The 19,110-nt window shown below is 42.4% G+C and overlaps 1 long non-coding RNA gene across 2 annotated transcripts in view; it reads left to right on the top strand.

Moving 5' to 3' along the window:
- Positions 1-18,132, top strand: part of LOC113479526 — a 32,534-nt gene extending 14,402 nt beyond the window's left edge. Inside the window, exons 1-4 of one of the 2 annotated variants that reach the window (XR_003398296.1) lie at positions 7,879-8,002; positions 8,408-8,536; positions 17,533-17,602; positions 17,964-18,132. This is a non-coding gene — a long non-coding RNA (uncharacterized LOC113479526). Of the gene's footprint in view, positions 1-7,878; positions 8,003-8,407; positions 8,537-17,532; positions 17,603-17,963 lie in introns of those variants that run through there. The other variant, XR_003398298.1, reaches the window with a different exon arrangement.
- Positions 18,133-19,110: the final 978 nt, after the last annotated feature.

Genomic DNA, 19,110 nt, shown 5'->3' on the forward strand with positions numbered 1-19,110 from the left:
GATGGTCATATGATATAAAAGTATAAGACATCTCAAAAAGAGGTGCTATAAGCTCTGGAATTTTTTTAATTTTTTTTTTTGCAATCTCTGCTCATATTTGCTACTGCATTTGATCTTGTCATCACTAGAAAAGTTCCAAAAATTTATATCAATTAATTTTGTTTCACCTATATAAACCTATGTCCCTGGGGCTGACACTTTGAACCCAGTTCAAATTTGGTAACTTGGTTAGATTAACTTCTCTTAATTAGCGACTGAAGTGAAAACAAAACAAGGGTAAAATCACTTCCTGTGCACCACTGATGGATGTGTCTTCAGTAAAGAGTTAACATGAATGATCCCTGCTTTTAGTACTCTGTTTGTATAAACTCTGTTTTCATGAAAGCAACCACACTGTGAAATAATAACACTTGAGTTTGTTTTGTCCATGCTATGCTTGTATGTAATGCTAAGAGTTGTGGATGGGCATCCTATGGATTTTTTTACTGAAGCAAGCTGCAAAACAAAACAAACCAAAATATCCCCAGATAATGGCTTATAAGAAAAGGCTGACCTCTTTAAATGAGCAGAAGGCACTGAAGAACTGTATATCCTTGAAGTTTTCCCATGGAGCAAATGTATGTCCCTGCTACGGGGAGGTCAAATGTTAGACTGTATCCATTAGTGGGCCAGCCAGTTAGCTACAGGCCTCACCACCTTGAAGTTAAGATCCTAGGTATGAGTTAAACTTGGGCAACATTTAAGCTACAGTTAGCTTTGCATAGATGCTCCTGCATTTGGGATTTGCACTCCTGCACAATAAGATGCAAATCTTCTAGTATAGCAAGACTCTTTGTATTGCTCAGATCTGTTTAGTGACAATAATATGCCAGACTCGGGGTGAGCCTGCCTCAGTGCACCATGTCTGCACCTGCTTTTGAGGTCAAGTATCTGCTCAGAGGTGGCAGTCTGCATATTTTCCTGAGCCTTGTTCTATGATATATCCCATTCTGCCTATCCTCTGACATACATATAAAACTTAGTATTTACATTAAAGACATATCTTCCCTCCCCCAAAGATACAAAAAAGGAAAGACTGTAACAGCTTGCAGGACAGGTTAGTAAGCATGACAGTTCATTGTGGAAGGAAATTGAAAATACTAGCCAGCCTTTCTAAATAGGAATTTGTGTTTGGTAGTCTAAATACACATTTGCTTACTTACATGAATGGCCTGACTTTTGGAGTTGATGCAAACTCTGAATGTTTTACATCCTCAAAAATCTGGCCAATTGCTTTCATGTCTCTATGTGGAATGTAGTCACCCAAGTTTGACAGTTTTGGCTCTAAGGTTTAGCTTGACTGAAAACAAACTGTCTTCAAAACTGTAGGGGAGGTTAGCAGCAGCTGCTCAAACCTATGTATCCAAGAAAGTAAATCTTAAAATGTCAAATGGATTTCTTCTTATAAAGTCAACCAGCAATAAACAGGAACAAAGACATACCTGGAAGGGTAAAACCAGTCTTCTGCTTCTTGCTCAGATGATGTTTCTGAGCAACTCTGCCCTGGGTCAGGGGCTCAGGTGGACTGCCATACAGGAACCTGAGACTTGTCATGTTCGTAACAACATCTATGATTTAGATATTGCTCTCTTCGGTTCTCACTAGAGGAGCTGTGAGCTGGCAGAACGATAACCTTTCTATCATCCCTCTTCAAAATAAATAATCCTACAGGAAACAAGAGCTGTCCTGGCTGTGGCAGACTGGTAGAGAACTGCTGTAAGATGTTTGCAATGCTTTGTGCATCTGCAGATGAAGTGAATTTCTAGGTAGAAAGATAAAGGTAGTTTAGCAAGCTTTCCAATTTAATTTGGTACTGCTGAAACTCAAAAGCTGAGAGCAGAATTAGTGAACCTTTTGGATTTATGTATTTGAAATTCTAGCATAAAATTATCTTTCGGTAATGGAAAAAATAGAAATTAATATTGAAATGATTCTGCATTCAAGAAGTGCAAATCTGTCTTCAAGTTCATTTAGCAAAGTGACATTTAAATTACTATGAAGAATTGTGTGCGCTATATGTTATTTGTAATTTCATAAAATGTTGGGATGAGATTGTCCTGGGATCAGCATGTGATTAAACTGATTATATACCTTATATACATGGTATGTTTCTTATTCAGCCACAATCAAAATACAATCTACTTTTATTAATATAATAATTTAGATGTCATAAATGAAATCTCAGTTAAATATTTTTTAAGTTCTATTCACAGCCTTTTATTCTCTATTAACAAACTCATTCCTCTCACCTAAAAAATAAGATTCTACTTTTCCAATCACCACGATGGCTGACATCTGCTAGAATGACCCCTTGCCCCTAGCAGCGAAGCACTTCTATGTAGAAATGGACGACAGACAGATGCTCTTCTCCTGATTCTAAGGAACTTTAAAAATATGGATGGGTGCAGAAGAGGGCACCAAATACTAACCATCAAAGCAGACACTGTTTTTCTCTCCTTAACACCCATGCTGAGTATTTTTCTTTTCCTTACTCCCAGCCCCCGTGTATGCATATGTGTCTTAATACTCAAAATAAGTCTTATGATTTTGAGTTCAGGAACACTTACATCCAATTTCTTTCAGGCTGGTTGATCTTTCTTTTCTGCTGTGAAAATAAGGGCGTGAGCAGCAGACAATGAAAAGATATGCTGCCGTAACCTACGCTGGCATTCTATGTCTCTCCTAACTAGCATCTTTAAGGTCAGGCAGGAGAGGTTAAAGTCATTAAACCTAGAAGCCCACCTTTCAGTTCCTGCTACACTTGCTGACCCCACCCTGTGTGTGGTTTAAGAGGAGTTTTGATGTGATGTGAAAACTATATGCTTAAAATTACCTCAGGAAATTCCAAAATTAAGATTTCTGGTATGTTATGTTAATGAGACTATATTGCACAACTGGTGCCTTCTACATTTTTTATTGCTTTTATAGTTATGGCTTATTATCTGTCACACATGCATTCTGACCCTGTTCTTCAAAGTCAACTGAAGTCAAAATAGCTAAGGTTTCATCATAGCAGTCCAGGGATAATTGAAGAATTACACACTGATGATAAGGTGCAGAGACAGTGCAGAAGACAGAAATGGTGACTTTACCCAGTCATGGGGTCCCTGTTGTCCCTGGACCACAGAATCAGACTCCTCCATCTTTTTCCTCTTTTCCTGGCCTTGTGTATGTTGGTTACACTTTTTTCCACTTTGTGGCTGAATATCTGTAGTCTGGTCCATACGTAACTCACACGGAAAAAAAGGAGTCCCAAATTAGAATCCCTTTTCACCTGGGCAAGTGTAGTTTTCTTCTGGATTAGTAGAGCACTGAACTTTGTGGTAACTAACTGCCTAGTTTGTGATGTATGGGAGCAAAGCTCTTGAGCATGTACAGAAGAATGCTTTGTTTTGGTGTCTAGGAAACTTCATGGCTGAAAGCAAAGACAATGGTAGGTGTTGGGCATATGAAAGGCAGTTATGCTCTGCTTGTTCAGAGACTTGAGAAACAAGCAGATATTGGTGAGAAAGAACTGAAAAGGTTATGAATCAGCAAATAAAATATTATTACAGGAATATAGATAACTACTGACAGTGGAATATTCTGGACATATAATATGTGGAATTATTTATTTTCATCTATCTGTCTGTCAGTCTATCTAATAATATATGTGCCCAAAGAGACATGGAAAAGTGTATTCACAGTTTTCCATACATGGGATAGAAATCTGTACAGTTGCCTTTCATCATATCTACATGTTGTTATGGCTATGCATACTCATAACTCAAGCTGTGGAAAAGCTTGGGAGTCAACAAGGGAGTCAGGGTCTCCAAAAATCTAGAAAAGGTACATAGCAGACTCCTCTGTAGACTACTAGTGGTGCTCAGAGACCACTGGTGCTAAAAACTTCAATAAGTAGCTGTCTTTGTGTGTTAATTCTAGGTACTCCTCTATCAGGTCACTGGGAGATTTCTTAGGGTCTGTTACAGGTTGGAGAAGGGAAATGAGTCTTGGATAATAGTTGTGCAAGCATCACATTTGAGTCATGGAGAGCTAGTGCCATTGAAACACATTTTGACTTCTACTGAAGAAGAAATGGATTGTAGCTTAACTGTATTTTTTTGCTTCTTTCTTCTGGTTCCCATCTTGGTTCCCATATTGCAACTGATATAAGCTGCTTGTCTCCATTTTCCTGGATCTTCACTGTCTATTCCTACTTGACCTATCAGCACTGCCATTATTTTGACTCTTGCATTTGATTCTCCCATGAAACCACAGTTACTACCCACTTACCACACTTCCAAATAAGCACTTTCACCCTTTCGCTCAAGCTTTCTCTTGGGAGGAACTTCCAGTAGATGTCTGTGAACTTACCTCATTCCCTGCTTTGAAAGCATCACGATGCTTGTAACACACATGTCAGCAATCAGGCAACTGGCTCCTGACCACAATGCTGAACAACGTCAGCTCACTCTTTGTGTTTCCCTATCAATGTCCATGTTCCCACTGGTGTCTCTAATTTCATTCTTAGACTGTCTCGTCTTTTAGACAAGAGCATCTTTCGTGATTTGCTGGTGCAGCACTTCATCTTGCAGTATAATGTAGGCTCCAGGTGAGAGTATAAGACAACACACCAGGTCTGGATGGTCTTAGGCAACCGCTGTACTCCCCTGTGCAGGAACACTGTTTGACTCTTCCTGTACTGATCTCCAGGCCGCTGACAGAAAAGAGATGGCTGGTTCAGGTGGCCCTTCTGACCCAAACTGCTGTACGAAGAATTCTCTGGAGCAGATGGAAGCAAAGGCTGAGCAGGGTCAGGTCCCACTTTCTCGCTATTATAATGGCCCTTTGGTTTGCAAGAAAAGTTAAAGCTGCCCTCCACAGCTTTTATTTGGAAGCTGCTGCCTGGCAATCTGCCCCATCTGCTTCATCCAGGCAGTGAATCAAGCCTGTTGTACTTAAACCATTGACCCCTATTCTGAGAAATACCAGAGAAGAATAGACTTTAACTAAATCTTTCAGTAGTGCCCTCTCCCCTAATTTTTCTCCCTCCCATTGTTTTGAAGCCAAGTCACTTTTTGTTTGCTGGAGGAAGATTAAACAAAGGAACCCACCAGTGGCGCTGGGATTTTCTGACGCACTTGTTGGCTGTATCACTCGGGTAGCCTTCCAGCAGGTATGCCCATACAGCTGCGGAGCCATTCACTGCCGAGCTGTAAAACTGCTGGCAGGTCTCACCATCTGTGGTGAAGACTGTGTGAGAACTTCCTTCTTTACTGGGTGGCTTTCAAGACAGATGCCACCGCTGACCCCATTAAGATAGCCAACGTTCAAGAAACAGCATAAGGCACTGCAAGGCTGTTCTCTTTTCTGTCCTGGTTGAGTGAGTCATGCGGTTTTGTACATGTTCCTGCATCAAAAATACTTGAATGCTTGTAACACTTTAACACTGAGTAGTTGCAAGACTCTTCCCATCGAGTGTGGCAAAGATTAGGGTGGGAAACTGGAATTTTTAAGCTACACTGCTACCATTACAGGAAAGAAAATGAAAGGGGAAAGAAAAGCAAAGACAACCCAAGAGCTAACAGTCAGAATTTTCTTTCTGAGCCCAGCACAGTCTCTGGAGAGAAATGTGTCCTCTGTACCTAGCCCATCACACACAGATTTTGGTCTTTCTGTTCACAAAATAAAAATGTTTTCTTCCTCAAAGCCCTTGCCAACAACTCTCGCAACCAACAGCATATGAACTTCATTTCTAGCTGATTCTGAAAGATATTTAATTAAAAGTAATTTGAAATGATATCTGACTGTTGCAACACAAGCATCTGTAGCTAAGCCCAGGGCCTCCCTACAAATTATTGTTTCAGGTATCTCATAATCATATAGAGTGAAAAGATGTATTTCTTCTCCATCTGTTCAGTATTCAGGTTACATAGCTAGCCAAACATTCTTACCCAAACTCCGTTGCTTTCATGGGAAAAAGTACATTTAAGTATGAAAATCCAAGTCATTTTATCCAAAGAAATGAGTTGTCTTCTCTGTTCTTTTCTTAACCAGTATAAGTTTCATCTGCAGCAGTAATAGATGCAGACAAGGGGAAATTAACCACTAGGCTCCTGGTTCAAAGGCTGCAGAAATCAGTGATACATCTTCCCTTGCCTTCAGTGGATCTTGGATCATATCCTAAAAGCTGACCTCTGACTTGACAAAAATAGTTACTAGACTTTCATTCAGTTTAATGATGTTTAGTGAACATGTCTAAGGCATGTTTGAGCAGTCCTAGGATGGCATGAGCAGGAAATACACTGAGCAGTAACATGATTTAAAGAGATAAAAGTTATGTGGCATTTTTTAAAGATTAGCTCACACCATCCAAACTTTTTAATCCAGATGCAGCTAGCTGTTACGGTTGTGTTAGCCATCTGGTACTATAGTCTTTGGCTGAAAACAGAAGCAATACGTATCACCACTGTTTTTTGTTTCCAGGAAAAAAGGAACGCTGTTTTTATGATCATCCATTCATTTGGTATCAAGCACATTTCACACTTGAGTTAACTGGAGACCTGCAGTTGATATATTCTGTGGTAAGAAGAAGGGCTTTCAATGGCTGATGGTAGAAGCAGAGATGCAGAGGGAAAGGTTGCGGTTTCAGTGTAACTGAATATATCACTGGGGTTTTTTAACTTTCCCTTCATAAAAAGATTCTTTATTCATTGACACATTGTCTCATTTAACGAAAGGGTTTGTAGTGTTTTCTGGCTTTGCAGTTCAAAGCAGATAACATCTTCAGCCATATTTTGCTAAGCATAAAACCATTTGTAATTGCTTCCACTAACCTGCCCAGCAAACTACCAGTAACTTATTTTTGTATATTTACACATTTGAAAGCAACATTTTACTCTGTCCAAGTAACAGATGCATACAAAAAAAATTACCAGCAATGTAGAGCAGAAAGGAAACTGTGAAGACAAAGGACATGGTGGCTGCTTAAAAATGGTATTTGTGGTACACCACAGCACCAAATGACAGCACCCAAGGGAACTTCCTGGCTTCTCATTGCCGGGGAGGCTGGACTAGATGACCCTTCCAACCCAAATCATTCCATGATTCTGATTCTCTCTGGGGAGACACAAAGTCTTTTTGAGAAGGAGTGCTGCTGCCACACCATGCACTGAGGGATGCCAAGGTCTCTTGTATCTTCTGTGTCCTGGAGATAGGAATAGAGTTGGAGCAGGTCTGTAACCTCGGGTTTCTCTGTGTCTTCTGGAAAAAAGCTAGCACCCAAAAGGATGGAAGAAGATAACAAATCCTGAGTCTGTAGTTTGTGGCACAGAGTTAGGAAGTGATACACCCCAACAGGGATGCTCAGCTATTGGCTGCCTGGCATCAGTTGCATCAGCTTTTTGGGGTATAGAGTCTAGCTCCCTCACAGGTTGCCATTAAAAATGCCCCACTCTCTATTTCAATGAAATAAACCTTCATTTCTGTCAGTCTGGTGCATGGATCCCTTCTCTGCTCCCAGTTATGTCCAGGCTGACCTGCAGTGCTCTCTGTTGTCAGGCTCACTGCTACAACTTGCCTCTCACAAAGCTGACTAGCAGGCAGATTTTCCCTGTGCCATGCCTTCTATTTCAGCATAAGGAATTTCACATCCCAAGGCCCCTGTCAGCACTTACCACCTCACAATTTTACTTCAGGGCTATTGGTGGCCAGGAGATGCCTAGGAGGGCCACATGGCCTTTTCCTGAGCTGTCACTCAGCTAAGGATGATCCTGCATCCCACAGTGTTCAAACACCCATCTTTACCTTACACATATCATCCAGCTATTGTGTATCCTAGGTACCTGTCACCTCAGTATCTAAATCCCAAAGGAACAACTTAAGCAACTGAGGGGAAGCTGGAACTGGGGGCAGATTTCAGTGGAAGCTACTCATCTAACCTGCTGAGGTGTCTGAAACACTTTCACCGAGGTATATATATGTAAGTACTTGAATAGCTTAAAGGATCTGGACTTAAGTGCTGATGTCACTGTTCAAAATGGCTCCTATGTCACTTAACGCTTTATTAAAAAATATTAAGTGTTAACTACTGAGAAGCTTCAGAAATGCTGCAAATATATATATAGCTGCACAGGCTTCTCTGAGCAACAGCAGGTTATACCAAATATAGCTGCTCACATGTCTTTAAGAACGAACATCAAGAGGCCAAATAATCCAGATTTCTAAAACCCCACTGGAAAAATATTCTAAGAGATAGGACCTAACATTATGACAGTGGGAATTTACTCTTGGGATTAGAAGAGTCCAGCACATTACAAGTAGATTAGTGGACGGCTGGATTCACCCTGTCCATTAAGATCTAATAGGACATTCTGTTTCTTAATAGGTCAAAATTTATAAATCTGATCTTCAAAATGGTCTTGGGAAGTGTTATGCATGGGCAAGCTCTGCTACAGTTGAAACGCAGGGCTATGCCTGCGGTTCTCAGAAGCAGCGAGCTGCAGCACAGAGAAGGGTAAGCAAGCTCTACTTTTTGCCATTTGCCTACTGCCCGCTTGTGGTCCAGCTGACAGCCGTGCAGGCAGGCTCTCCAGCACGCCTGGGCATCCCCGGGAATATGGCTTTCCATATGATCTGAAGCGCCACGTGGCAGCCATGCCTGCAAGCCTGCAGTTGGCGCAGCAGGCAAGGCTGATCTTGAGGACAGACTTTGGCAGGCAGGAGAGACATCCCCTCGAGGGAAACTCCATGTGTTTCATTGAAAAGGGAGCTGGCAAACACGCCTTTTACACGGTCCCGCTATTGCCATTTACAGTTTGTGAGCAGTGAGGGTCAGACTGCCTGCCTGTGGTTGTAAAGCATCAGATTCTTTGTTATTTTTCTGTCTGTGTCTACATTTTTGCAGCATGAATCCACTGTTTGTTCCTGAAGAAGAACCCTTGCTAGCAATAGCAGGATTGAAAGGAGTCCCCAGCCTGTCCTCCAGCTGACGGAGCTGGAAACCTCCACTTGCAACTGCCTCTGTTTTGCACTCAAGTGAAGCAGCAGCTAAATCTTGTGCCTCATCCTCAAAGTGCCTGACAGTTTTGCTAGCTCTGGAAACAGCATCACTGATAATTAAAAAAGGAAGAAAGGGGGGAAGAAAAGATTGAGTGAATGAAATGAGCAATATCCAAAGCAAATAAGGAAAGTAATGACATAAGGGGAGGCAGTGGGTGAGCTCCCCTGCCCTGCTCTGCTTGGGGCCTCGTCCATCCTCCCACTGCCATGAATTGGCGTGGCAACATGAGAGGGAGACAACCACGTTTCAGGGCTAATATACATCCTCCATCCTCCCCATCACAGCTGCATCTGGCCCTGCGGTGGGTTATCCTCTCTCTCCAAATGTTCAAGTCATTATCAGTTTGACAAATCCAATATATATAGAAAGATCTCCAGGCAAAATCTGTATTTCCAGAAAACGAGATTCCTATACCATCTGCAGCTAATTGTTTCATACCATATTCGTCTCAGTCCTGCTGAGCCCACTCTAGGCCTGCTGAGCCCATCACTTACCCTGGTTTTACACTGGAGGAGCTCCACTGTATTCAGCGGATTAATGCGGTTAACACTTTTGTGTGTAAGAGCAGAATCTAGGGATGAAGGAGCATCCACTGCCGCCACAGACCACCCTCGTCATCAACACTGACAGGGACGTGCTTTGGTGGCAAGCGATGAGTCTGGTTTTCAGGGCAGAGGGAGGGGAGGCAGCCAACCAAAACTCAGGCTGTGGTGAGGAGAGAGGTGTTGCTGCCTCTGAAATCAGATCGAAACCACGGGGCAGGGAGATGCCTACTGCAAAAAGCTGTGGCAATGGCTCTGTGCTCCCTTCTCGCCTAGGGTGATTGGCAGTGTTTCCCCTCATTCAAAATTAGAGAAAACAACAGAGCTCAGCAGTAATCTCTATTCTAGAGCCTTGTTGAAACTCTAGACACACATATCTGACAGATACAACAGAGATTAATGAGCCATGACCAGAAGTTTGATTTTTCTGTCAAGTGCTCCCATCCGTTTTTAATAAACAGGGGAACAACATAAACTCCAGCGCCCGCTCTCTGCTGTTTAAACTCGGCAGGTTGCTTTTGGTACCATGTGTGTCTGAGCTGAGTTATGACTCCAAACCACTGAAAAATGCTGGGGTTTTGTTGGGTATTTTTTTCCCCTATTGGCCCTTTTGTGGCTACTCTTGTGATGAGCTTTGCTCCTTGCATATTGTTTCTTTTCTCCTCAGCATGGACTGTCTGGTGTTTTACCACTGGAAACTGTCAAATGTAATATCATGTTTACAGCTAAATGAGTTCAATTTAGTGTCATTGGTGTATTATCTGGAGCACATAAGTGCCTAAAAAGCCCAGTGCTTTGTTTTAAACAGCACTTCTCTTTATTTTTTTATGGAGTTTTGGAACATGGCTTCCTCATCCCTTCCAAGTACAATGGGCTGAGCCAGCTAGAGCAGAGCCTAGGGAATGTGTCGTAGTCTTTTCATGCTTCTGGTTACTTACATTATGATCAGGCATTGCTCTCATAAAATAATAATCAGTACATAGACATCTGAATTTGTCAGGAATTTGCGGTAAAGAAGTCCCTAAGGATTTTATGCCACAGAAATATGTTTGAGAATTCCTCTATTTTTTATTTTTCACAAAGCGTGATAGAAGCCACAAACAAAACAAAAGACTATCAGAGTATGGCTTATACCCTGAGGTATTTATGGGAGGGGAAAAAAGAGAGAATGCTGCCATAAATCTAACTGGCCACAGAATGTCACTCTTGCTCCATGCAAACAAAGCTGAAAGGAAATTTACCTGGTAATATAAAACCTGAGTCTTAAGGAAGGCAGCTCAGGGAAGCTCTTGCCTGTAGACAGATGAAGTACGTCTACATGGACGAGTCGGTATGCACACCCTCTCCCACAGAAAACCGAATGTAATACCTAAACAAAATACCTTTGCAAACTGCTGGAAGTCTGATCTGGGTCTGCATCCAAAGTTGAATCCTGCAGTTGACTCTTCTCCCAAAGAGTCTCACCAGTGGGTCTGGGTTGGGGGGGGGGGCTTTGAGGGAGAAAGCCCCTGGATCCTGATAACTCTCCCCACACTGAAACAGGCATGCACAGAAGGTCCCAGCCTGTGCTTAGGGCACTTCAGTCTCCATGCTGAAAACATCTGATTTTCAGTCGGATTCTGGCTGTGAGTGAAGTCCTTTCTGAGATGGGGATCAGGGCCACAGAGAAACGGGCTAGGCTATATTATTTCAGACAAATCCTGCTCTTGAATAGAAAGCACTCTTAGTTTCAAAACACGAAATAAAAGCTGCCCTGAAATTGAAATTGTCCTTGACTTGATGCCGCCTACAACTGAAATTGCCACTAAATTTAACAGACCGATGCTTAGCATTTAATTGCCCCTGAAAAGAAGTCACCGTCAGGAAGGCACAGTATCAAAAAACAAATCTTTTGATTTTGACTCAGGGCTTTGTTTCGAGTATCAGGTACCTGCTTCTTCAAGCTGTGACCTTGACCGGACTAGGATGCAGAGGTCACCCCCCTGTGCAAGGGAGGGACCTCGCTGCAATGCCACCTCTATGTAGAGGGGGAAGGCACCAGCTGCAGGGCACCTCCACATTTCTCCTTTGGGAAAAAAAGCTTTCCCTGGGGTCCAAAATGAGATTGGGGAAGCAGAACAGGGATTATCTGCTGGCCTCTGGGAATGGAGAGTTCTGAGGCTGAAGGACTGAGATCCCCCTCTTCCAGCTTGGTGAAGCTTCTCTGGAGAAAATACTAGAGCTTGTGTGATCTCTCTGTGGTCTGCTGAAAACATATTTTTACAGATGAGCAGAGGTGAAAGAAAGTGGTTTTCTGCTCTTACTGTATTTTGCATAACTGCAAGAACTTTTCCTGTCTCAGATTGGCCCCAAAAGTGCAAATCTTGAAACAAAAAATTAAGATAAAGAATAAAATACAAAAATTTAGATTTGATCAAAAAGAAATTAGTTCTAAAATGTTGGTCTTTGCAAGCTTTAAAGTGTTTTGACTTAAGGGTGTTTTTTTATGTTTTTGGTGTAAATTTACTTAGATTTCAACACAGAAGCTTACTTTCAGTCTAAAAATTACATCTTTTCTTTTGAAAGTATAGAAAGAGGATATTTTGATAATTTTAAAAAACATTTTCCGATTGTATTTGAGTATGGCATATTCATTAAAAAATCCCCCCTCCTCTCTAAGGCTTTGATTTTGACAAATCCACATTTTCCTGTGAAAAACATTTCCCAGAACACTTCCCAATTTTCTCTAACACTTACATCTGTTCTTCTCTGAGAACATGTCACAGCTGTAGATTAACAGGAATCACACAGAACACAGTTCATTTATGGTCAAAGTAATATTTCTAAATCAACTTGCATTTAAGAGTAGTGAATAGTACATGTCCATATACCAGCAATGTATCATAAGGATTTTGTACTGCTTTTATATTTTTTTACATTTCTTTTGCATAATTATACATGATTCATGTGTAATTGTAATTTTTACAATTATTTTACATAATTACATGTTATTAGAGCTGAAATTTGGGCAGAATTAAAGACTGCAAGCCAGATCCTAAATGTTTCAGCCACCCACCCTGATGGCATCATCTGTCTCCGGAGCTGGGCAAATTGGACCAAAAGGAACTACTGTCCTCTGAAATTAGAAAAACCCCATAGTGATATAGGACTGCAAAGTGTCAAGGAAAAGGAAAACTATTTGTCTCTGCTACTTTTATTGTTAGCTGCAGCTTTGTCCTTGTATCGCATGATGCCGGTTAGACATGGAACTTCCAGGGAGTCAAAAGGAAATTTGTGCAAAGCTGTGCACTGCTCTCCTGTGTTTGTCCCTGCTCTGCCTTCCCCTCTGGCCCCCAAACCACAGGCACTCAGATGCAAGGCAAACCTACCGATGGGCTTCTGTTTAGTCCCAGAATATTGATTCCTCTGGCAAAAAGATCACATTTTCCAAGCGCTTGGTAAATAAGGGGAGGAAGGGTCCCACACACAGCAACCATGTGGTGTTTTCTTCACTTTTCCCAGGCGGCTCAGGCGTTTTCTTCATCAGAGTGGTTGCTTAGTGGCACACACTACCCTCTGTGAAGGTGAACATTAATAACAAGTTTAGCTCCTGGGCTTCACTTTTTGGCCGTCTTTCTGCTCCTCAGAGCCCGCGAAGGCCTCTGTCGGCTGAGGCATGCAGGGTGGGTGCATGCCTTGCTTCCCCGGCTGGATTATCCCTCATCCCCTCTGCATTTTAAGAGATTTGGTGGGCCCATTAACAGCTTCTACCTGTTTTAAGACCTGTGACAGGAGGCTGAATGGCTCACTTCATGCGGCCCCATTTGCCCGCCACTCCTGCTAGTGGTGTTGACATGATTTATGTAAATCATAAAATGTGGCGGGGTGACCTCACGAGTGTCCAGCTCTCCTCACGCACGTCTCCAGGCAGAAGGGCTAGTATTTATAAACAGTGGTATATTCACGTCTCAGTAACCTGCTTTATTTACACTGCTTGCACAGGGCTGCTACCGCACAAATGAAATATTATTCCCCGCCATGTGTGTTTCGTTTTTCTGTCGGCTGTGTGTTTTCTTTCATGCGTTGCCCTCGCTGTCGGTGAGCTTGTCGGCAGCTCTCTCCAGCATGGGGCTGGAGAGAGAGCAAGAGGGAGAGTTATGTTCGTTGCCATTTCCAGGGCAGCATGGTGACAAACGAGCATGGGACCCCCATCTGGGTGACTAGGGAAGCCTTCATTGGGCCTGCAAGCTGTGCCTCCATTTCCGCAGGCTGGAGGGGAGCAAGCCAGTACCCCTGTGTTAACAACCGGTCAGGCCGCCACAACACGTTTGAACCCCCTGCCTTTGCTCACGGTGCCCCAGCCCATCACATCCTCCACTTGCTGTGCCACTGCTGGTGGGATGCTAGCTCCTGGGAGATCCTGGTCTTGGCTATGCCTTGATGAGGGTTGACAAAAGTTAGTCAAGCCATAATCAAGCTTATCAGGCATCTGGATATGGCTGAACCCGATGGAATTTTCTAGCAAAGTCATCTTTTCGCAGTCATTTTTAAGGAGATCTTTTTGCTACAGCCTCCAAAAGATCTTGTTTCTGGATCATGAATTAAGAGAAAAATGTCTTCTCTCCCAAAATAATCACAGTAATGAACTCAACAATAAAAGCTGCTTATCACCCTTCTGGTTTTGGGGTGGGGTTTTTGAATATTTGCTTTTCACCACTAATTAAAAAAGGGAGGGAAGGTTTAATGCTTTTTAAAATACCTTGTTTAAAATAGTGTCTGTTTCACTATCTCCCCAGCTTCTGCTATTTTGAAAATGCCTTTTAAAAAAAAAATAATAATTTTCTCAAGATGTTTATGGTAAATATTAACTTATGAACAAGTCAAAAAAATCAATAGCTGGAACTCCGTCAATCTCAAAAGACTGTGCACATTTCAAAACGAACTCCATGGCCTGAAGCTCCAGAGGAGAAAGAGCTCTCTATTGGCTTTACTGATGGAAAGGGAAAAGTATTGCATAAAAAAGCTCCGTTTCTGTAAACTGCATACGCATGACTCCTCTCTAGCAGCACTTGAACAACATCTAAATCATGGGGCCCCAGAGTACTCACCAACTTCTGGATTCGGATGCACGTTCTGGCCACATCCTGGCCGTGTGCAAGGATGGGACCTGTGTCTAAAACAGATCCTACTTCTCCTGTCCTGTACCATGGTTTCCACAGGAAGAAAATGCCCGTGTCTGGACAGGGAGGGAGACAGTCAATGCTGTGAAACATGAGGGACGCAGAGAGTATCTCTCTGGTGTCCGTTAGAAACCGGAGCTGGGGCAGAGCTAAGGAAGGATCAGGATTTGGGTAGTCACTTGTTTGCTGGGTACCCCAGGAAAGTTTAACTGCCAGCCTGGGGTCGTGGGCTGTGAGAGAGGGGAGCAGCTCCGCTGGGGATGGCAGGCACATCTGGAAGCAGACATTTGGCTTGCGGCTGCAGCCCACGTGTCAGGTTTGGTGTGTGTCTGGAAAAGTGTGCTGCGGGGACCATCACCCCCGGGACTGGGGCAGGGAGAGTGAGAAGAGCCAGATGACTGAAAAAACTTGCAAAGGGAAAGTACTTTTCTCTTTATGTGCTTGCATATCCTTTTACCTGGCCTCCCAGGTTCACAGCTGCATTTGCTTTCCCCTCATAAAGATTTCCTTTTTTTTTTTTTTTTTTTTTGTGTTGTTATTCCCAAAATGCAATGGAGGAATTTCTGTTTGTTAAAGCATTTGGCAAGGCTGTGGGTAAGCCTCCCTGGTTTGCTGGTTGGGATCACAAGGCAGTTTAGTTATTTGTCAAAATCCACTTGTTGAAACCTGGGCCCTTTTGCATTTCCCCATCTTTCAGAAGACTTTTTAGGAAGGGTCTGATTCTGCCCACCCTCCCTCATAGCAGATAGCACTTTTATCCTAGCAGCAGTGGCATTGCCGATGCACAGCCTGCATAAATAGAAGGTAGCAGAATCTGGCTTCAGGAAATTTTCAATATTCTTGAAGTATATAATAAATTATTTCAGAAATCTAAATGACACTGAAATGAAAAATTGCCCCATTGAACCAAAGGGAAATTTGGCTGGGGAACCCCTACATTTAGTATTTGATATTTTGGAAAATATCAATATTCTCTTCAGTTTCTAGTTGAGGAACTGAGACCACATTGTAATTCTTACAAGATGGATTTCCTGCTCTCACTCAAGGGGTTTTCCCCATAAAGTTTGGTAGGAAGTGTGTTGAGCCTCATTAACTCTCATCTTGTTGCTGAAACAGTGCTGGAAACTGTTGGAGCTGTGTATTAGCCAAAGCTACCTTGGCTGTGTGGACAGCAGTGAGGAGCTGCTGCAAGGAGAGGTGAACCAAGGTATGGTGAAAAGCAAAAGCAAATCAAATACAACTGCAGAAGGAAGTTTGTCTCCAGCAACACACACTGTAATCCCATCATTTTTATGTGTCAGTACCTAATGTCAGATTTCCTTTCCAAAATCAGACAGGGGTGAGTTGAGAACTAAGGAAGCCATTTCAGAGTGCTGTCCCTTGAGACAGCTCCACCTTTACTCCTGTTATATTTAATTGACTGTCCACAAAATCTCTATAATGACTCTATAGATCTCAGAAAAAAAAAAAAATGCTTTTGCTCTCTCCATCACCTGTTTTATCCTGGCACTCTTCTGTCAGCTTCTGTAGAGCCGCTTCCCATTTACAGAGGGGTGCAGGAGAGGAGAGCTAGAGACTTTGCATCTGATTTTTTACACATTTTGCATAGTCTTCCTTTATCCTTATCCCAGTCTAGCTCTCAGTGAAACAATTAGAAAGTCACCTTGAGGATCTGGCTCTGAAAACACTTCAGCACCTCCTAAAGAGAAGACAACAGGAGCCAGCAGTGCTCAGGATACTGTGTCTCACAGGACTAGACTGCGATCTTGAGCACATTCTCTTTTATTCCCTGGCTCAGGCTTGGGGTAGCCCACGTACATGACTCCAGATGCTAGCAATATAGAGTACATTGAAAGCAGAGTTGGTCCAAAGTGTTCTCTTTGGACTTCTTTTAGGAGTATGGGAAAGCACAGATTGAGATTTAGGGTGTAAACTTTCCTAATGGAAAGATTGATACAGTCAGTGTGATTTTTAGGCAGAGTGAGAAGGCTGGGGAAAACCTATTCCCCTCCAGTGTATCTGCTGCATGATGTGAGCAGCAGTGTTTTCTAACCCGACATCAGAAATTCTGCCTAGGATGCTGTGTACGTGATATTGCTGAAAGGAGAATAACATGGTATTGATGTCCAACTATGCAGGCCTTAACCTTTTAGCCCCAAGGGACCGCTGGGAGTTTTGTCTGAAGAGCGCCTGTAGGGTCAGGGCACAAATTTGCAGGTGCAAAATAGCATTTGCAACTACAGATCACAAAGGTGCAAATGTCACATTCTGGTCTTTTGCTCTGCCATTCGACAGGCTGCAGGCAGAAAGTGGGGCGCGGCACAGAGCTCCAGGAAAACCTGTGATCCTAATTGTTTAATAACATTCCAGTCAAATGTCCTCCTGCTTCTGAGATGTGCTTTTTCATTTTCTGGCTGGACTTGGACACCGCCTCTTTCTGACAGTTTCTCAAGTCATGACCTTCAGAGTTTGCATGTGGCTTCTCTTTCTTTCTGCATCCAGCCTAGAGATTTTACAAACCTCCCACCAAGGGGGTTGGATTATTTTAGATCGCACTGACACCTGCATTCTTGTACCTTTCTGTGTTCCCAAAGAGCTGTAATATTTACCAACAAGAATCTCTTTTCAATCTAATCCAGTTCACATGAATATCACATGAGGCTACCTCCTGCAAGAGGCAGCACGAAGATGTAATGCATGTTTTTGTGCTTACCATCTTCTTTTCCTTGTCCTTATTTTGCCTTCAAAGGGGCTGTCTGTGTGAAAAGGGTGAAAAGACACGGGCCTTGGAGTGCAGACCTGTCTGAATTAACTTAACGGTGAGTGCAGCTGAATATTTGCTATCTGGAGAGCATACAGTACAGTGATTGCATTTATTAAACATGTCAGGGTAATTTCCAAACTCCAGCACTGCCACAGCGCTGTGAGAGAAGGCTTGTATTGCTGTATGAGTCCAGTTTGTCTGCCAACATGTCTACCCGTTCTGCAGGTGTATGAGTTACAGCCCAAGGCAAAATATCCATGCCTTCCCCAAAGATCTCATGGTGCTTCTGCAGGCCAGATGGTTCCAATTTGAGGCCTACGCTCAGTGATGTAGCTGTATTGAGTTTCTTCCCTGAAACCAACAAAACCTGCTTTAGCATTTTGCTTGGATTAAAATATTTGTCCCTTTTTTCACAGGGCAGAAGAGGGACTCCTGAAGCCACTGAAGGAAGGAAATCATTACAGGGTTCTACAGAAGTAGGTCATGTGCTACAGCTGCTCATAGTTTAAGAGGAAGAAACATGGGACCTCAAACATGGAACATGACTCCTTCAAAATGCTTGAGAGCAACCCAAGAAAAACATCCTCAGAGGCTTATTTAATAAACATTATCTATAATAGTCTCAATGTGTGCTCATGTTTCCTTAGGAGTTTGCACCTACTTCCCAGAGCTAACAAGATTCCAAAATAGAGCGCAGAATAATTTAATGAAAAGGATTTAATAGTTTGTGTTAAAGCTAATATGGTCCATTAGGAGCTGTCATTTTATAAACAATGAAGATATGTTACCCTCTCTATTGCTGTAAAGCCATTCCAAGCAAGGTTTGTAAACAGTCAGTAATGATCTATAGAACACGCACAAAAGACAATTAGAGCCACATTTGAAAAATGTGCTTTTCCTCCTGTTTGATTTCTTTTTAAGTAAACCTAAAAGGAGCATATATGTATATAGATGGATAAACACATAGCATAACCACCACATATATATATATATATATATATATATATATATATATGCATACATATGTGGATTTCATTAGCAATCATACAATGTTCATTATCTTAAAAGCAGGATTTCCACAGCTCAAAAAATGTCTAAAGTGAACTGTTAAATTAAATGAAAAGATTTTAATTATAATCAAAGTGTCACTTCACTACGGCTATTTTTTCTCCTAGCAAACTGACATTTTTGTGAAGACTCAACCTGCTTCCTTTAACAACTGTGAACTCAAAAGAGTATGGAGGGCAATAATGTCAATTTCAATGGGCAGAGTTTTTTCCTTCACAGTGAGACTTAATGTAACCATAAAACATGTACATAAGTCAAGTCCTGGGGCTCCTTACGCTTGGTGCCGTTTTCCTCAGTGTGATCCCAGAGGATGGCAACACAGTTGTAAGACACAGCTTAAAGCAGCCTGAGAAGGAGGGACAGAAGATCTGCCCAGCCCAGGTCCCCCCCTCCCCACACCCACGTTTTTTGGAAGCCAGGCAAGAATGAAGTATGAGGGAAATCAGACCTAATGACTACAGGGGAGTTACTTCTCATGTACAGTGAGGTAAGTGT

The sequence above is a fragment of the Athene cunicularia genome (genome assembly GCF_003259725.1).
Source record: "Athene cunicularia isolate RWA chromosome 1 unlocalized genomic scaffold, athCun1 chr1_part1, whole genome shotgun sequence".
NCBI classification, from domain to species: Eukaryota; Metazoa; Chordata; class Aves; order Strigiformes; family Strigidae; genus Athene; species Athene cunicularia.